Source organism: Vipera ursinii (assembly GCF_947247035.1).
Source record: "Vipera ursinii genome assembly, chromosome: 3".
Classification (NCBI taxonomy): Eukaryota; Metazoa; Chordata; class Lepidosauria; order Squamata; family Viperidae; genus Vipera; species Vipera ursinii.
Window position 1 is genome coordinate 190,596,204 of NC_139516.1, and position 19,839 is coordinate 190,616,042.

Sequence of the window (19,839 nt, forward strand, 5' to 3'; positions counted from 1 at the left end):
AAACCTATTTTTCAATCACAACTGTACTGTTCTTGAACTATTTGTGCCATTTCAAAGAATTCTGTTAAAATCTGCCAGGAGGAGGGCTGGTACTTCTTCTCCTCTGCCTCCCCCATAGCAAGGTACATCATCTAGCTATTATTCTCACATCTTGCATTCCTTTGGAACAAGATGGTTTCATGAGGTCTCCATTTTCTATTTTTATTTCTAGTTTATTTTGAGGTACTAGCACCTTTTGTTTAAAAATAATAAATGCATACCTTACGATTTAACTATGTTAGGTTATGTTAATCATCTCCTCTGTATTAGTTTACTAAAATCGTCATTCTGAAAAAGAGTGAACTTGAGCAATGAATAGAAATTGGCAAGGTCTGGTAAGACTGTGTTTGAAAAATTGTAATTCTGGAACATGTACGTTTCAAAGGAGTTATTGATGGACTGCCCTATAAAATGAACTGCCGGTGGAACTTCGGACTGCCCCGGACCTTCACTCGTTTCGCTGGGACCTGAAAACTTGGTTATTTGATCTTTCTGGCCTGGACTGAGGGGGTTTTAATTTAACTTTAAATTTTAAATTTTAATTTGTTTTAATTGTGGGCTAGTCTTAATTTAATTCTATTTTAATTCTATTTATTTGTATTGTTTAATTCACCCTGTAAACCGCCCTGAGTCCTTCGGGAATAGGGTACTATATAAAATCAATTAATAAATAAATAATAAATAAATAAATAAATACATAGGACTTAGGCAATATGATAATCAAAACTTAAAGGACAATGCTAAAGATCTCCATTGAGAGATCAATCCTACTGAAAACAAGATTGCCTACACTTTTGCAAGCTATGGTGCTGTATCTGGTATTTTGCTACCATAATTGTAGGAAACGGTAGAAGGCAACGAGGAGTTGCCTTTTAATGCTTACTTCTTGGGAAATCCAATTTCATCTCTAGGTCTTAATAGACTTCACACAATTGACAGCTTCCTTGGTATTCTGCTTTATCACAACAGATAAAGTAGGCCTCTTATTTAGCTTGCAAATCAATGCATTGCATTATTTTTGGTTCAACTTTCCAGGCAGGCAGGTATGGTTGTAATATTTATAACATGCATACATGCTACTTACTACTTGTTTTAATAAGCAACGACCAATTTCCTATGCAAGCATAGGGTTGAAGACACGTACCATTTTTTTTATTTTCTAAGTATGTTTGTGGATCTGTGTAGGACCTAGAAACAGAAATCTGGTGGTTTCCATTTTTTAATTTAAACCTCTAAGATATACTGAGTTAGGTGAGACCAGGTAGCCACAGGATGCAGTGCTCAGGAGTTCCATGTTTTCTTCTTCTTTAGAAGAACTGTAAACATTGGGTACGTGAACTGGTTCCTTCTCCTCCCTCCTGTCCTGTATTCCTTTTATTTCATGCCTTTTAGACTGTAATCCTAAAATTACAGACTCTCTTATTTTGTTGCTAATCTGTAAACTGTTCTGGGAGACTTTCTGGCTGAAAAATGGAGTGAAAAGGTTTAAAATAAATGGATGAGATTATTTAGATAGAGTTTGGGACTCTGATTTGTAAAATCAGCAAGTATGAGGTGGGGATTTTTTCTTCTTTTACTCCATCACTTAACCCTAGAAATTACACCCTGTAAAGAGGACAAGCCACAAACATAAAAGAAATGGGCAGTATTTTTATACAACATATTATTAGCTTTCCATGTCCCAACATAGGGCAGGCCATTAATTTAGATCTTCTGAAGAAGATATCACAAATTTGTAAGAAGACTCTATTGCCAGGAGTTGAATGAAATGCTGTGGAGAGCAGTATACCAGATTTTAAATTTCCACATGTGAGATGTTAGTGGAGTGTAATTCCTGTGACTCTTGACCATGCTAGTTATAGTGTATCGGAGCTGAAAGCTAACAACACTGGGAAGTCCATAAAACCAATAGCAGCCCTGGGTACAAATAAGAGTATACCCTCCTTTATGAGTCCTCCTTAGAAAGATTTTAGTGAGCATCTCACTACATTTGCTTGTATTTTATAAATACAGGCTGGTTGTTGAGTGCCTAAAATGCAGTCATGTGACCAAGGGGGTTGAGTGAGCTTTAGAACTTCAAATACAGGTTCCCAGTTCCTTTGTCAGGGTCCATTATAACTTCAAATAGTCGCTGAGCGACCAGTCATAGGTTAAGGATTATGTGTAAGCAACTGATACCCTTCATAAATTTCTCTAATATCCTTTTGAAACTATTTGAACTGAATTTGTCCTATAGCAAACAATTGTTGTCTTCTGGTCTTGTCTTGTCTGTCTATATCATCTGAAAGAGTTCTATCATCTCAAAGATGCTAAATATAAGTCAGGCCAAGAAAGAGATGAATAAGTGTATCTTTTAAGACAATAAAAACAGCCAGATGAAAAAAAGATCCTTTGAAATGGAAATGAACACAGATTTCATCAACTGGACTCATTCTTTGCACTCTTGTTCTACTGTGTTAGCATTGCTTTTCAGGGTGAAGTTAAGTTCCTGTCTTAGAGTATCTTTTAGTCATTGTGGATTACATGTTAGAGCATGCTGAAAGATTCCTTCTCTATGGTAGAATGTCTGTCAATTAACATCTTTAAAAGCACCAGTTAATATAACTTAACAGATTTTCTTAAAGAAGTCATGGTGGATTTCTAATTTGTATAACAAGTGTCTAAACAAGCATACATTAAAATGCATATAGCAAGTAAGAAAAATCAGTAGTGGTAATATATATATAAAAGAACTGACAAACTAAACAATCTATAGCTAAAAAGAAATGTAAACAAAAGGCAGGTTTTGAACATTTTTATTTGAAATATTTATACATTGCTTCACATTGGCTTACAAACTTAGCAGTATATATTCAAGGTAATTAAATGGCAAGTAAAATACGTAACACAAATACAGATCAGCAGAAGAACCTCTTGGACCAGGACAGTTTTCATGTGCCACTGAGAAAGCAGCCTTACCAAAACCACTCTTCCATTAGCAAAGAGAACTCTAGCCAAGCTTGATAAGTAAATCTTAATAAGCAGGTAGATTTATGAACATAAGAGCCAGTTTGATGCAGTGGTTAAGGCACCAGGCTAGAAACCGAAAGACCATGATTTCTAATCCTGCCTTAAGCCCAAAGCCAGCTGGATGACTTGGGCCAGTCATTTTCTCTTAACCCCAGGAAGGACACAATGGCCAATCACTTCTGAAATCTTGTCAAGAAAATTGCAGGGATTCCTTCAGGCAATCACCAGGAGTCAACACTGATCCAAACACAACCTATAGGTATAGGTCCCAATCAAAAATAACACTAATAAGAAACTGTGAACCAGCCACCACTAACATTTTCTACTGATGATACTACTTTAAGAAGCATGGAGAATTAAAAGAACATACAACCAATAGAGGCAAGATCTTCACATTCAGACAAATAAGACAGATCATCACATTCACAGGTTAACCTTGTTCCATGGTGCAGTCATGGTGGAGTGGGCACTGAGAAAGCTGCTTTCTTGGAAGGATAATCACCACTCGCTTTTCTCAGCATTGACCTGTTTGCTCCTCCTATTCATAAAATAATGCTGGACTTCTGGATCTTCATTTTCCCTTTACGGTAAGTCTCAGATCTCTTAGTGGGTAAGATCTCTTTCGCTCCTTCTATTTTATTCTCACAGATTTCTCATCCTCTGGGAAATAAAGATGGTGGATGCAGCTGTTTGGATTTTTGCTTACAGAAGTGCATCTATTTTGTGAGAGGCTTTTTTTAAAAAAAGTATAGCAACTGCAACAATATTTGGAGGGACTTGTATATCTCAGGCCAATCCCAATGAACCACTGCACTTACCTAGTCTTGGTGGTGAATCAGTCACAGGCTCCTGTCATATGAATATGTAGCCAACAAGCCATCCATTTGGTTAGCATCATGATATGTGAAAACTCCATCTGCCTGAAATAAACCCAAATTTTGGATTTTGTTTGTTTTTGGCTTTATTTTCAGGCATCTTCTAGATGGGCAAAGCTACACTTGAGAATTGATGTATCATGTTAAACTAGGCTAAATGAATCTCACATATCTCATTAACCATCCCTACTCACGGAATAAACCAGTGGTTGTGAGCTTGCATATTCACTGCCTAATTTTATGCCTGTGTAAGTAGGGCAGGAAAACTGCCATTTTATTTCATTATGTTTATTTTATTATATTAACTTATTCAAAACTTTTTCAAATGTTCATAAGTAAATGCACTATCCCAGTACAGGAGGAGGAATGGCAGAACCTGAGGGTGTCATTAAAAGAGGAATCAGCCTAGAATCCTTATGTAGCCACAAGTAAACTAAGTTCAACCTCCCTTGAATTCTGTTGACTCTTACCTAGCCCGTTAGTTGAGAAGATTTCTGTCCGTAGACATTATTAGCAATAAATCAGTTTAATTGGATCTTTATATGTGGACCTGATCCTTCACACCTGACAACCGGTCTGTATTAAACCCATTACAAGACAAAATAAGGAGGCCTGGTAGGCACAATTAAAAGGCAGGCATCTCAAAGTGCAAGGTTTGAACTTAGGATCACAGATGATTGTGACAACTTTTAGAGTGTGCAAACTTTGAAGCAGGTCCTTTAAGTTCTACCTGTTGTGAGCCGGATAATATTAGGTTCGGAACTCTATTTCTCATGATTCTAAAGCAGTGTTTCTCAACTGTAGCAATTTTAGGATATGTGGACTTCAACTCCCAGAATTCCTCAGCCAGCCATACTAGTGAGGGAATTTGGGGGGGGGGGATGGGTGGGTTGAAGTCCGCATATCTTAAATTTCCTAAGATTGAGAAACACTGTTCTAAACAGAGCTTTTCTGCAACTTTGACCAAATTCAAGTCTGTGCTTTAAATTCTTCCCTCCCTTCACATTAGCTGAGTTTCATCCTCCAAGAGTAGATGCAGTAGGTTTCTGAAATGAATACTAGGTCCTTAAACTGCAGCTGCAGAAAATGCTGATAGGAAACAGTTTGACTCATGTCTTTTGCTTTTTTTGAGAAACGGCAGGGGGCTCTTTGTATTTCCTGAAGTGCTGGAATTAAAACCCACTTGAAATCATTTCGATTACAGGAGCGCCGTGGTGAAAATGGTTTGATTTCTGGAAAACAAGAAGGAAAATCAAGCACATAATTTCCTTTGTAACAGAGACATTTTATCAGATTATTTGAGGCTTGCCTGCTTTATATTGCTCAGGCTATAGAAGAGGGGATTTAAATAATGCATAAACAGTATTTGGAGTACCTAAAAAACCCTTGTGGTAAGCTACATCTTTCACCTTCTCACAAAGTGGCAGTGGAGATGAGGTAAGACAGATTAGGATCTCTGTGTCTAAGGAATTTGTCTCATAAATATACAATTCTCCAACAGGAGAGGCCAAATATAACCTTGGACATACTGATGGGTGCATGCCGATCTGGGTCAGGGCCACGGTGAAGAATGGGAGAAGGCTGCGTTTTCCTCCATCCCATATTCTTATTTCACCATCAGGAATCTTGTTCAATGGGAAGGAGAATTTTATGTGGGATGAAAAATGAAAGAATCACAACCTTCATCTTACTTTTACCGCCAGCCATGTCTAGAGGTTAAATAGAAGAGATAATCCCTCTCTGTCTGAGTTCGGATGACCTCTAATGCCATGCAAACATGGATAAAAATTGTGATTAAGATACTCTGTCTAATCATGCTATGACTGAGATGTCATGCAGGTCTAATTAACTTGGCCTGATGCTCCAGTCTGTCTAAGCAAATCTGTTGAATTTGAAACAAATTTCTCCAATATCATTGTTGAGAGCAGATATACAGTACTTGTGTCCTACACTGCTTTCCTTAGCTGAAACATTTAAACCACAGGTAACAATAGTGATGAAAAAATAACTTTTATGACCAGTCCTCACATGTATGATCTTCACAGATCTGTAAAAGAAAGTAATATCATAGGCAAAGTTAGGGTTTCAATTAGTGAAAGTGGCTACTTTGCTTAATGACTGAGTTGGTGCCAATTGTGATGGTTACATGAAAACTATATGTATGTTTTTACTGATTTCACATTGATGGAACATTTTTAAAAGAATTTAAAACATTCCATAAAAAGTATATGATTTTTGTACATAAGTGAACATGTGTACATTTTGAAACTGAACCCCAATAATTTGTATATAATGCAGCATCAGAAAACATTTTAGAAGATACTGTATATTAAAGCTTTATCTCTTTTCCAGGCACTCTAGCAATGCAAAGCAAATAATTGCTCTGATAGTTTTTTCTAATGCAATTAAAATGTGAAGCCAAGTTTCAAGTGGATCTGGAGAGGCCATATTAAATGCATCAGTGGTTCATTTCACTTCTAAAACATACTTTAAAAACTACAGGATGTATCTTCATTTCAAAATAGTTGAATCCAGGCCCGGAGTTAGGCTGCAATTTTACACATATATAACTGGAAGTTTCCCTGCATTCAATTCCTGGGAGCTTCATTCCAAGTGGTCATGTATGCTGTTTATTCAATGAAATCTCCCCATTTGTCAATGGCTTGCAGGTGTAATTATTATTATTAAGGAAACCTGGAGGTGGGAATAGAAACTCCCTAGGCTTTTTTTAAATTGGATGCCCTTTAAAACTATGTTTCCATCACTCCAAAATTTTCCAAGGAACATGGGATATTTATTTGGACTGCAGTAATCTATAAGAATAATAGGTAAACCAACAAGGTAAGATAAAGGCATCCTTGTGCAAAATGAGAAGGTGCTCAGGAATATCTGAACTATTAGAAACATATGCTAAGAATGCATAAGGAACAAGGGCTCTTCCATGCAGACAGGATTGCTTGAACCAACTCAATAGTTAACTAATCAGTTCAGGAAAAAGTTCTCCAGAAGGCAAGATGAGGACATCTCTATACTGTAGAAGACCAAGATTCATTTGTTCAGCTTGTTTATATCTGTTGACCTGTCAGTATGTTACACAAAGCCTTGGGTTTGTTGACCACAATTTGTTGACTAAGCTATAATTGGCTGTTTGAGCCCATCAGGCTAAGCTATGAATCCTCCTTTTAAACCACAATGGTTAATTTTGCACAACATACAAAAACAAGTAAACTACAATGCAGCTTAGTATAATATGGTGCTTTTTCCTCTATTTCAGCTACTATCTCAAGGTACATCCCAGATCTATCTTTGCGCATGATTAAAATGTATTTATTTTAATTGTGCTAAATTAAATCTTTAAATTAAATCTTTAAAAAATGAACTAAATCCAATCTTTCCCCAAGATCTTAAGGTAGCATACATAGCAGGCTTCCTCCTCTATTTTTTCCCATGACAACAATTCTGGGCACTAAATAATTTTATGACCCCAAGTCATTTCCATAGTTGAAGTTGAACCTGGATCTCGCTGTACTAGTTCAAAAGTCTGCAATAAATATTACTATATTGATTCAATAATCAATAAAAATCTGGTCCCAACTGCAACATCTGCATTCAAATTTCAGATACCATGTTTGTTTCTTTTAATATTTAAATTTGAGAAAATCATAGCAAAGAAATATGTAACATATTAAATACTGACAAGATCTTTCAAATATCACTATAGAGAGTAATCTGATATAGGGGCTAAAAGGCTAGATTAGACACTTGGGTTAAATCTCCATGCAGAGATTGCTCTCACTATGGACTAGATCAGTGTTTTTCAAATTTGACAATTTAGAAGGTATTTGGATTGGCTGGGGAATTCGGGAGTTGAAGTCCACATATCTTAAGATTGTCAAGTTTGAAAAACACTGGACTAGGTGTATGATATAACAACATACTTTATAGGAATATTGTAAAAGTGAAATGAAAAAGAAACTATCTGCTCTAATGTCTCTGGATGATTTTTCAGTTTTCATAAACTGATTACAGAATGGACCTTTCAAGCAAATATTTTATTTATTTATTTATTTATTTATTTAATTTATATACCGCCCTTCTCTCAAGAGACTCAGGGCGGTTAACAGGGCAATACGTAAAAGACAGATACAAAAGTTAAAATTATTAAAACATGATTAAACAATGCCCATAGTACAAATTTAAAATTAAAGTCATAATAACAAACCCACCCCATCCCATCAGGCCAGGCCCGCTTCCTTAAAGAGATGGGTTTTAAGGTCGCGCCGGAAGGAGCGGAGGTCGGGCGCCATCCGGAGCTCTACCGGAAGATGGTTCCATAAGTCCGGTGCACCCACAGAGAACGCTCTCCCCCTTTACAATGCTGAATTAGAAACATTTTCTTAAGGTTTATAAATACATCTACATGTCAAAAATATACAGCACCCATTTGGAATGATGATCACAGATCCATGAGAGAAGATAAAAAGAAAAGTGTCAAAGAAATCTGGAGCACATTATAACTGTCACTAACTGGTGTCTTCCGAATATACTGGGCTACAACTCCCACTGTCCCGTCTACTGTAGATGATGGATATTGCAGCCAAATACATTTGGAGAGCATTCATCTGGGGAAGGCTTGTATTGTACAGTACATTAAAATGCTCCAAGACACAACTATTCGTTCCATTCATTTACTAACCAAACAGTTGTACTTCTTACCAAACCAGTAGGAAAGCAGAAAGGGGAAAGAATCAAGAGCCTTGTTCTTCCCTCCGTCTCCTTTCCTTATCTCCTCTGCCACTATTTATTTTGTTTCTTTGCTGTGCAAACAGCCAACTACCTTCCAGAGGGGCTCAACCCAGCCCTTTTATGCCCTGCAGTCATGACAATGTCTTTTAAAGGGAAAATTGATTCTTTGGAATGCTGTGCGAGCACATACTTATCTTAGCCCTACAGCCCACACCTGTTGAACAGGTAAACCAGATCCTCAGCAATGGGCCTCAGCTACAACATTCCAGCTTGGCAAGCTATTACTCTCTAATTGCTACCTGTCAAGCAGGTAACCTAAGCTTCTCAACCAAGTCCAAACAAGCGCATGTTCCCACGAAATCCTAAACTTTTTGACCTTTGACCCCAGCACAGGGTTACAAATAATTTTAAGCAGGGATGGTTGGAATATATGAAGGCACTCTCATATGGTCACTAAACACTTCTCTTCTACTAGTTGCAACCAACGGTTATATTTAAAGGGGGGGGGGACTCAAACAGCATGCCTGAAAGACACAGCTGTAAATGCAAACTTGAAATGCTTCATCTGTGTAGATGAAGGTGACTTGTTGATATTTCCAGCCACTACATCGGTGTTTCTCAGTGTTTCACAACTTTAAACTGTATGGACATCAACTCGTAGAATTCCCCAGCCAGCATTGGGAATGCTCTGGATGTTGAAGTCCACACAGCTTAATGTTGCCAAGGTTGAGAAACACTGGTGTAGCGGCTGGAAATATCAAGTCACCTTCTGTTCGATTCCCTGGTGCTGCACTGAAAGATGTCAAGTTTCCCATGGGGGAACCAATTCCCGAAGCAGTATCTGGGAAAGGTGGAACAGGAACTTCTTGTTCTTTTCGTCCTTCCAGTTCAGGCTTGTCGAGCACAAAGCAGGAAGGCACAGTCAGCACTTGTTCCAAATAAATGCACCTCCAAACAGGCTTATGCAATACCTGTGGTATTGGGCAACTAATTTTCTCTTCCTTTTACACCATAAAAATGAATCTCAGAAAACGGCAGATACTCCCATTTGTGCCATTTTGCAATTAGGGGAACATAAGTTTTGTAGATAAATCCAGGTGCTTAGACACATCAGAAAGGGGCAGAAGTTCAAAGGAAGTAGCTCCCCTAATACTAGCCAGACAGTGCGTTATTGGGTAAAAAAATAAATAATGGCTCATGTTTAATTATTTGATTCAAATAAATAAAGTTCATGTTTAATTTCTTAGGAAGTGAATGCCTAGAGTACCAGACAGTTAATTTTGACACCTCATTTGTGTCTTATTAGAGTGTGGGGGAATTTACCTTTTTTTTTAGCTCAAGGATAGATGGCTAAACTAGTAGTAGGAACGCTCACTCACATGTTTATCACTCAAAATAAATATTGCACCAAACAGAACCAAAACCAATCAGATACTGCATTTACAAGCACATATATAAAATATGATTGATCCTATTTGTAATTAATTCAAGGTCTACATTTGTTCAAATGTGTTTTATCAACTATAAATATCATTTAAAAACCCACATAGGCTGAAACAGACAACACAATAACTTACAATTTGATGATAAAAGGAGAACTTGGCTCTTTGGTAGGTGCTCTTTTATCCAGTACAAGATTAATAATCAGATACAGGGCAATGAATGCTAGTATAATTGTATCTACTGAGGTATCTACTATAACTTTTCTTTTTTATTTTAGAAATTTAATTTTAAATTAAGAGCACTTTTTTGAATACCTTTGCTAACATAGCAATAGCCAGAACAGATGGATCATCTAAGGTCTATACAAGACTACATCTATTTTTTCTGTCATCCATGATTGCTTATGCTGGTACTAGCAATACCGTGAGAAGTTTATTTTAGTTGTGTACCAGAATTATATTTATCCAGCCAATCTAAGGATAGTGCAGATAATCAGATTATATGGGCTTCAACTAATCACAAAGTCAGCTAAATTACTAACATTTATGTAAAATTATTCTGATATCAGTTTACAGGAGCATATGGAAATCTAGGTAATGTTATATGAACAGAGTTGTTTATTATACTTTTAATTTTTGATTGTGTCAGTGAAGTCCCAGAACCAGGTTTGATTTAAAACAGGTATGTGAAGATTATCTATCTATGCTGGGTCTCAGGGGCTAATGCCAATGATAAGGTTTCTCAGCCCCTATCAGTTCAGGCATTGCAACTTGCTCATGTCACTGGATACGGGCTTTTGAAATATGACAATGACCAGGAGGGGAAAGTTTGGAGATTTTTATTTTTACTAAATTTTTTGCAACCCCATTAGTACTTTAAATGGTGCTTCAATCTTAACTTGCATGCTTCTGCTCTAGTATTGACAAGTCATCCAAGTAATTTTATTTTAATTTGTTCATTGCACTGTTTTAATTTGCCCTGCCTGTAAACCGCCCTGAGTCCTTCGGGAAAAGGGCGGTATATAAATCGAAACAAATAAATAAATATGCATAGTGATGCAATGCTAGTGATTTTAGTGGATTGTGTTTTCTATTTAGAGCCTGTTTATATTTGTTTACACTTTACATTCCTAAAGCATAAAATGGTGTGTGTGTGTGTGTGTGTGTGTGTGTGTGTGTGTGTGTGTATGCATGCATTTAGGTGTGCAGGAGAAGAAATAACCATTTGCCAGCAATAAGTATTTCTATTACTGCTTTGAGTTTCCCATGGTTTCAAAACTGTGAAATGACTGTGTAAGCTTTTAGCACCATGTCTAATTGGAGAATTGATTGTTTTGTGTGTTGGGTACTTTTAACATTTACACAATAGTTTTCTGCTGCCAAATGCATTGTTTAATTGTTGTTAACAGCTATATTTAATTAATTTTTAATGTTTAATCACATGGGTGTCTCCAACATGCTAAGCTTTAGTTAGGTGGAGCCTCGGAGAGGTTCAAATAATTGTTAGTCCTAATTAATCCTGGAGAGGGATATTCCCACACATTATCCAAATATCATTTGGTGACTTTTCCAATTAGGAACCCAACATCAAAAGATCTGAATGGTATGAATTTTCTTACCCAGGTTTCTGACCAGTGTAGATTAATTGTAGCAATCCATTTGGCTATATATTCAAATCAATTGTGGGGACGTTTGTTCACACGAGATAAAACAACCATAATCACAGGAAAAAGGTGAAACACTTGTCTTCAACTGTGTCGAAACTTTGATAATCTTAAACTGTGTTAATAAATTTCAATTTCCTATAAAAACAGTTAAGGAAGTCTGGAATACCCTTCCCTCAAGGAGATGGATTCCAAATGTTTGGTGTGCTGTTGTAACACACCTATGGAAGACACCTACTTGAAAAGGATGGTGTCCAGAAAAATTTCCTTTGGGGTAGGGTAGTCCTAGCCAAACTTAGCTGCACTGTACAGAAGTCCGTTTCTCATTTTACTGATACAAAGCCAACTAAACTAGATCAAGAGGGAAAGTATAACAATCCCTTCAGTCTTCAAAAGAACTGTATGGTAGATCTCAGCTTCTTTTTCTGACTGAGTATCTTACTCTGCTACATACACAAAGCCCTACATGGCATGGGTCCGGAATACCTTGGGGAGCACCTGCGGCCAGCGTCAACTTCCCTCCGCCCAGTACGCTCCCACAGAGAGGGCCTCCTCAGGGTGCCACCGGTCAAAGAATGCCGACTGGTGGCCCCCAGGGGGAGGGCGTTCTCTGTGGGCGCGTCGGATTTATGGAACCATCTTCCGGTCGAGCTCCGGATGGTGCCTGATCTCCGCTCCTTCCGGCCCGATCTTAAAACCTACCTCTTTGAACAAGCTGGCCTGGCCTGATGGGATGGGGTCGGGTTTTATAAATTGATCTTAACCTTTTAATCTGTATTAATTTATTACGGGCACTGCTGTTTAATTACTTTTTAATTTTTGTACCTTGTTTTTTATTATGTATTGCCCTGTTCACCGCCCTGAGTCCTTCGGGAGAAGGGCAGTATACAAATTAAATAAATAAATAAATAAATAAATATTCAAAAGATATTAGAGGTAATATAAATCTACTTAGATTTTTGTAATATGTAGAGCTGAGTTCTAGAGTTTTATCCTGATATTAAATTAGTTTTCTTTTGAAGAAAATAATTTCATAATGCGTGCATTCTTCCACAAAGGGCAACAGGAAAATAAAGGAAGAAAAATCCAGCGTCTTTGGGTGGCGCCCAGCATTAATGTTATGTAAACAGTGAGATGGTTCATACAAAGAATTTCCAAGAAGAGCTTGATCCAGCTACAGCCTATACCAGAAACAAACATGCACACTTCTTCCTCTATGACCAAGTAGACAGAGAGTGCTGTTAGGGTGCAATGGAAAATACTGCAACATTTGCCTCAGTTAATGACAACATTTGCTAAGAATCTAGGAATATCAACAGTACATTTCAGCCCACACAATCAGGATTATGCAGTCCACTTAGCCTGATTAGCAAGGATCCTATGTTCCTATTCTGTGGTCTAATCTATTTCATCTGTCCCCACTGAGCTTCATTTCCCATTTTAAAACCATCCAACCAGTTTATCTTTCCACATGGCTGAAAGAATATTAAAGAGGGGGCCAGAGGTACTTTGACTTTTGAACTGAGTCAATGTCAGGCTGCTGCAAACTGTAGGCAAAAAGCAATTTCTGAGAAAATTACAATTAAGCATTTTCAGTTTTATCTTCAGTTTTCACCCTGAATTTCATTGGATCTGAGAAACTTCCTTTAATCTTGTTTATGTGGAAATTTTCTAGCTTTTCCACATCAGAAGCGATTTTTCTAAGAAAAGGCAAATTAGAATCTATATAGTTCATGTGGCCTATTCAGGAATCTTTTATGACACTTCCAAACTGGAATGAAACTAGATCTGTGCCTCCAATATCAAAATGTCTTTGCATTCATAATAATACCAAAATAGGAAACAAACAGGTGTTAACATCAAGAAAGCTATCTGACCTGTGAGCAGTTTTTGGAAGGCTTAACTTATTCCAAATAATTATTCTGAATATGAGCTGAAAAGATTCAGCAGTACCTATAAGGAGGAACGCTTGGTGAAAATGATAAAACTTGGTGAGATGGCCAAATTGACTTCTTTGTTCAAAAATATCACAACACCTACATTTATTGCTGATTGGAAGCCCCTTGCGGACTTTTTGTGTAAAACAGAAAAACAGAAAAAGGTTATCTTATGGTTTTAACAATTAGACAGAATAGATTATAGGAAGAAGAGTGTCATGATGTAACTTTAGAGAAAGAGGTATTTATAATTGTACTTATACTTGCTAAAAAGATTGGAAGATACTTCTTTGAATCTTTTTTCTTTATTTTTTGTGTCTGTTTTCTTTCTTGCACTTTTAGCTTTCTTTTGATTTCTTTCTTTTTTTGTTTTCTTCCTTATACTAGTTTGAATTGGTTTTTGTCTTTATTTTTAAATGTTTTAATAAAATTGTTTTAAACAATAAATATGAGGTGGAAATCCATACACATTCCCTTAGTTTCCAAGAGAGGAAGGTTAAAAATAACAAAATATCCAAACCAGTGATGATACTCCAGTGTCTATCTAGACATAATATAATCAATACTTGGTATGGTTTACTTACCACATAATAGACTAAAAATTTTCATCTCTAAAAGCTTTTATTCCAGAAATAGGATTGAATGTGTATTTGTCAGCATACCCATTCTCTGGCCAGACAAAATAATGTTAAAGCCAAGTTTTTAAGAGGTGTATCATGCCTCATATTAGAAGAATTTGGCTGCATCACTAAGCATATTGCTTTTGTCATCTAGCTTGCAGAAATTTAGATGTAAAGGTGAGTGATTATTACTAATAAAATTTGAAGTGGTTTCTTATGATCATAGAGACATAGTCAGGTGGTTAAAATGCTTGTGATTTACAAATAGTATTTTTATGGTACAGGAAATGTAAAATACTGGGATGATTTAAATGTATGAAATGTTTGGGATATTTACATATAACCAATTTTGAGGAAATTATAATTGACAAGAAATGTTTTGATTACTGATTATTAAGCTTAAATAAGAATTCTGAAAACAGGACCTATAGTGATTTACATGAAATGATTTTTTTGCAAATGCAATTGTAAAATAAGCTGATTAGAAAAGACGTTACATATTGATGCTATTGTTATTTGCATAAATATTAGAAAAATCTTTATATTCAATTTTATATGTATTGAAAATACTAAGAACTATATTTGCTCAATGTCGGTGAAAGGAGAATATTATTGGAAGAAGAGAGGATCAAGGAAAGTATTTCTAGTTAGTATATTGATTATGAAATCATAGAAATTAACATTGATTAAGTATATAAACCCAGACAACACATTGTTTACCAAGTACTAAATATTGTTATTGTAAAAAATCAATAAAACATATTTTTTAAAAAGGTTGTTAAAATAAACACCCTCTACAACTTTATTCATTCATGAACAGCAACATGAGATGGAATTAAATAAATGAAGATAAGTCCTTTCCCTGAATGCTGCAAAAAAAGGGGGGGGGGAAGCAGACATACAATATTTAACTACATCTATAAGAACAGACTCTTCACTGCCGCTATAAAAATGTGCAGTTTTTCTACTTTGAAATATAAGCTAGTGACAACATAGATGGTATTTTGAGTCCATAGTATTGGTTTTACTCTTATACAGCCATCATCAATTTTCCATTTGACATCAAGGAAACAAATCTGCAACCACATCAATCTAGTTTAATTTCTTTATTAAATCAAGTGGGGTGTTTTTTTTGATGAACCATGTAAGAAAACCTAGTAGTTAAAACAAAAAGAAAAAAAGAATTGAAGGTGCAGGGTAAATTGTGGCAAGTGTAAATAACTCTGCTTATTCTATTTACTTTCTGAACAGGAATAAGGAAGTAAGTTCTTCAACACGGTCATTGTTTATTTACAAAGTCATCTCAGGGCAAAAGACACCATGCAGCAACTTGAAGCATGCAGTCCACAAATACACTGCACACTACTGAACACCATTCAGAGTAATCTCAATTACATTTTCCTTAAAACATCATTAAAAATAGTCTTTTTTCAAATTGAGCTCAATCCCAAAGTAACTTTCAAGCACACAGTCATGCATTTTCCTTTGTAAAACAATGAAAATGGCTTGCCATGGTCCACTTCAAGATGTTTCTTGCTTTTCCAGGCTGGCTCACAACTTTGTTACTCCCTGATTAGTCCCCCATCTAAGTAGGAACCTGTGGTGCCTCACACAAGGTCAGCCAGGTACTGCTACCTCGTGAGAGTCAAGTCTTCAGGGATAGATTAGTTCCTTTATAATGAGATGCAATACACAGGACACAAGAAGTGTTGGAGAGTTTTAACATAGTACTAAAAACTAAAAAGCTCATTTACCTCTGTTACAAATTCACTAAGTAATCTAATTCTGGGATGCTCAGTGAGGCAGTCTGTGGTGCTGATACACTTTTAGATGCCATTCTCAGTGGCATCTACCCCAACCTTTTTTTCACATTGAAAAAAAAACCCTTTAAAAATTGAAAAGAAGAAAGGCTGCAAATCTAAGTTCTGGCCTCCATCATTAATTTTATTCCCAGAAAAGTTTTGTATCACATTAGCTTTCTCAGAAAAGGAAATGATAGGCAACTGAAGCCTAGAACTTCATTTAGAAACATGGCCATTTGCTCAGAAAAAAGGATAAAATTAAGCAGGAAAAATAGAGAATATCATACAGGAGAGGGGGATAGACATGATGTCAGGTAGCATTCTGATAAGTCTGTGTTGGTTACGTCCCCCATGCAACTAATTTTGTAAATCAACAAATTCTTCTCAGTAGCCAAGATAATATACACAAAGTAATTTGAATATTCAACATAATTATTACTATGTGAGCTAATTAGGGCAAAATCTGGTAACCTACTTTGAAAAGCCAGTATATCCTTTAGCTATATTTGAGCCAGGTGACACCCAGGGATAGGGCCTTCTCAGTGGGGGCGCCTGCCCTCTGGAACCAGCTGCCAGTGGAGCTGAGGACTGCCCCCGACCTCCGTTCATTCCGCCGGGGCCTGAAGACCTGGCTCTTCGAGCTCTCGGGCCCAGGCTGAGGAGTAATTTATTTTAATCGGGGTTTTAATTGCACAGGGTTAAGTTTAATCTTTTTTAAATTGGTTTTAACTTTTGTATTGTTGGTTTTTAATTTCCTGTAAACCGCCCTGAGTCCTCAGGGAAAGGGCGGTATATAAATGTAATAAAATAAATAAATAAAATAAATAAATAAACTTCACATCATCCAACAAAATTGATTATCAATAGAGCTGGGATAAACAAAAATACATAAGTAATAATCTCAGCATACAAAGCTAATACTAACACTGAGAGGTTAAGCGAGCTCATTAACTAATACTAATTTATTATACTTATATTCTGTCTTTGTTGTAGAGCATGCATAGTTTCTTCCTCACTTTTATTCCTACATTAATCACCTTAGAAAGATTAATTCTGGAAAGCAAAAGTTTGGAGTAGTTAATGTTTACTCATACTCAGCAATTTTTTTTTATTTTCTCATGCGGATTCCATATTCCATACAAGCTAAATCTCTAACCTGTATAGATTAAGCACCACAACTATACTACCTTTGACATCGTTATTTACTTTTTCTATAGACATTTCTTGTACTCCTAGCTATTTCTAATACTACTATGATATCCTTTTCTAACAGACTTACATGGTAAGATAGGTTTTATAGCAACTGAAGCATTCACTTTGGAAGAGAAACATGATCTTAAATACTCAGTGAGCCATAAAGATTTACTCAGTAGCTTTAGGGAAGTGATTATGTCTAATCTACAATAATAATGCCTGGCTGCTTGAAAAGAGGGCAGGATAGAAGTGCATTGCCTCCTACCCCACTTCAGATAATCAGAAAATACATCACTGAGGAAAGTGCTTGTATCTTAAAATGTTTGCAGATTATATATTGCTCCCTCATTTGTTTATATTGCGATTGTTGTTTTTATTATTTTTGTAATGTTAATTGGCCAACCAAATTACAACTAAATTTTTGTGTTAATTTCAACAAAAGGCTCTTATCACCAAAAATATTATATAACCTAAAATTTCAGAACTATAGACAAAGTAGTCATATGTATAAATTCAAAGTACAGATATCCAGCATTAAATATTTATTAGTGAGCAGAGTGTACTTGCCTACATTTTTAGTAGCATACCTAATCCATCAATCTACTCTCTTTACAGAAAAGGGCAACATTTTTATTACACCAAGAGAGGGTATTTTTGTGTGGTGTTTTACTCATGCAATGTTATGAAAAAAATACTATTCTTATTCTGTACCTGGTATTATGGCTGTAATAAACAATGACTTGATACTGTTCTCATAATTGCAAGTACAAGGATTCACAAGAGCTCTGGAGATATTTTTTTTTGAATTGTTAACTGCTGCGATGAGCTTCAAGAATAGGAACAAAGATATAACTAGTTTGGTTCAAATATGTTTGCTTAAAATATGGCTATATTAAAGTAGAATGATCAGTACTCAAATATTTTAAGTATTTTCTTGACCTATAGGCTCAAAGAATAATCTTCACTTAAGGCACTCTGAACAGTCTGCACAGATAATTATGGTATTGAGAAAGAATTAAATCTAATTCCAGACAGCCTCTATGTGTCAAATTTAGGTAGTATTGCCTTTGGGAAGCACAGTGCTAATAACTGACCATATCAATGACTATTTTTTTTTGTCTCCAGATTCTATCAACGTTGCTTACAATAGGCAAAGTTAACAATTTACCACAACAGCATTGTTTAAAGCTAACACACAGCACTGTTAACTGCTCTTGCTCTTGCTTTGAGAAGTAATCTAGGATAACTCATGTTTGAACAGGTAAGACTGAGTGCCAGGGGATAATGAAAGAACATTCATAAGGCATACTTTAGATGGTTGAACAGTACTACACTTCCCACCTTCATCAATCTGTGGTAATCCAGCTCATCTGGAGAGAACATTAATTTCACAGATTTTGGAAACCATGCCATTATTCCTAATATAATATGATGAGAAGACAGTCATGGTGATAATAAAGTGTTTTTGTACTGAATGAATAATTGTAATGAATTGGGAACTCTAATAAATTGAGTACATTCCCATATCCCTTAACTGTATTTGGTTGGCCATATAGAGATGATGAGAAACAACTGAGTAACATTATCCCAGGCACACCTGATGGGAATTTTCTTCATGAACTCACTTCTGCATAAATATTGTTAGACTGGGGTAGAAAGTCAGTAATACATAAAGTAATTCTCTAAGGAGCTGTGATAAATCATAAACATGGTGAGACAGAAATTTTGCTGTCCTACCAAGAGATTATTTGGCACTCTGCAAACATTTTGGATTGCAATTCCTGATACTCCAAGTCATGCATTCTAAATCACGATGGATGTACACAAAAAGAATGACTGCCATTAAGGCAACCTAACCCATTATAATCAAGCTTCTATCTTTGCAAACTGAAAAAAATAAATCTTCCTCGACCTAAGTCACAACCCCCTTCAAAACAAATTATATAACAAGATGATTGCTAAGTTTTAATATACATAAGGGATTATGTATAAGTGCTACCTGTTGCAAAATTAGTAGTTGGCTTTGTGCATGGTGCTCTTTATTGGAATCTGGCACGGGAATTTTCAATGACATACCAATAGAAAAGCACAAACATATGTAAGCTTCCCCTATATTAAAAGAATTGTTATTCAAACATCTGTTTTTCTTTCTATTGTACTTATTAGCAGCATTGCTTTGATACAAATACAACCTATTAGCATCTTTATCCCATAAATTTGTTTTAGATGTTCTAGAACACATAATTTTATGTACTTGTAATTATATTTTGTAACCCTTATTAAACCCTGTTTGAAGATTTGTTTTTCTGTCCCTAAACAGCAAACCCAAACAATGCTATTATTAAATGGGGAAAAAAACTTCACACACATGGTAAATTGATATAGAAAAAGTTGCTTTTTAACCTTTGTTATATCTGTTTGAGAAAGGAAATAGCCAAACTGAAAGTATAGAAACATTGAGTTTCAAATGTAATAAAGTATACAACCTGCTCTTTAGGAATTCCTACTCTA

At 35.9% G+C, this 19,839-nt stretch overlaps 1 long non-coding RNA gene across 1 annotated transcript in view; it reads right to left on the reverse strand.

Moving 5' to 3' along the window:
- Positions 1 to 19,839, reverse strand: part of LOC310637933 — a 191,556-nt gene that overhangs the window by 93,775 nt on the left and 77,942 nt on the right. The window lies entirely within an intron of this gene.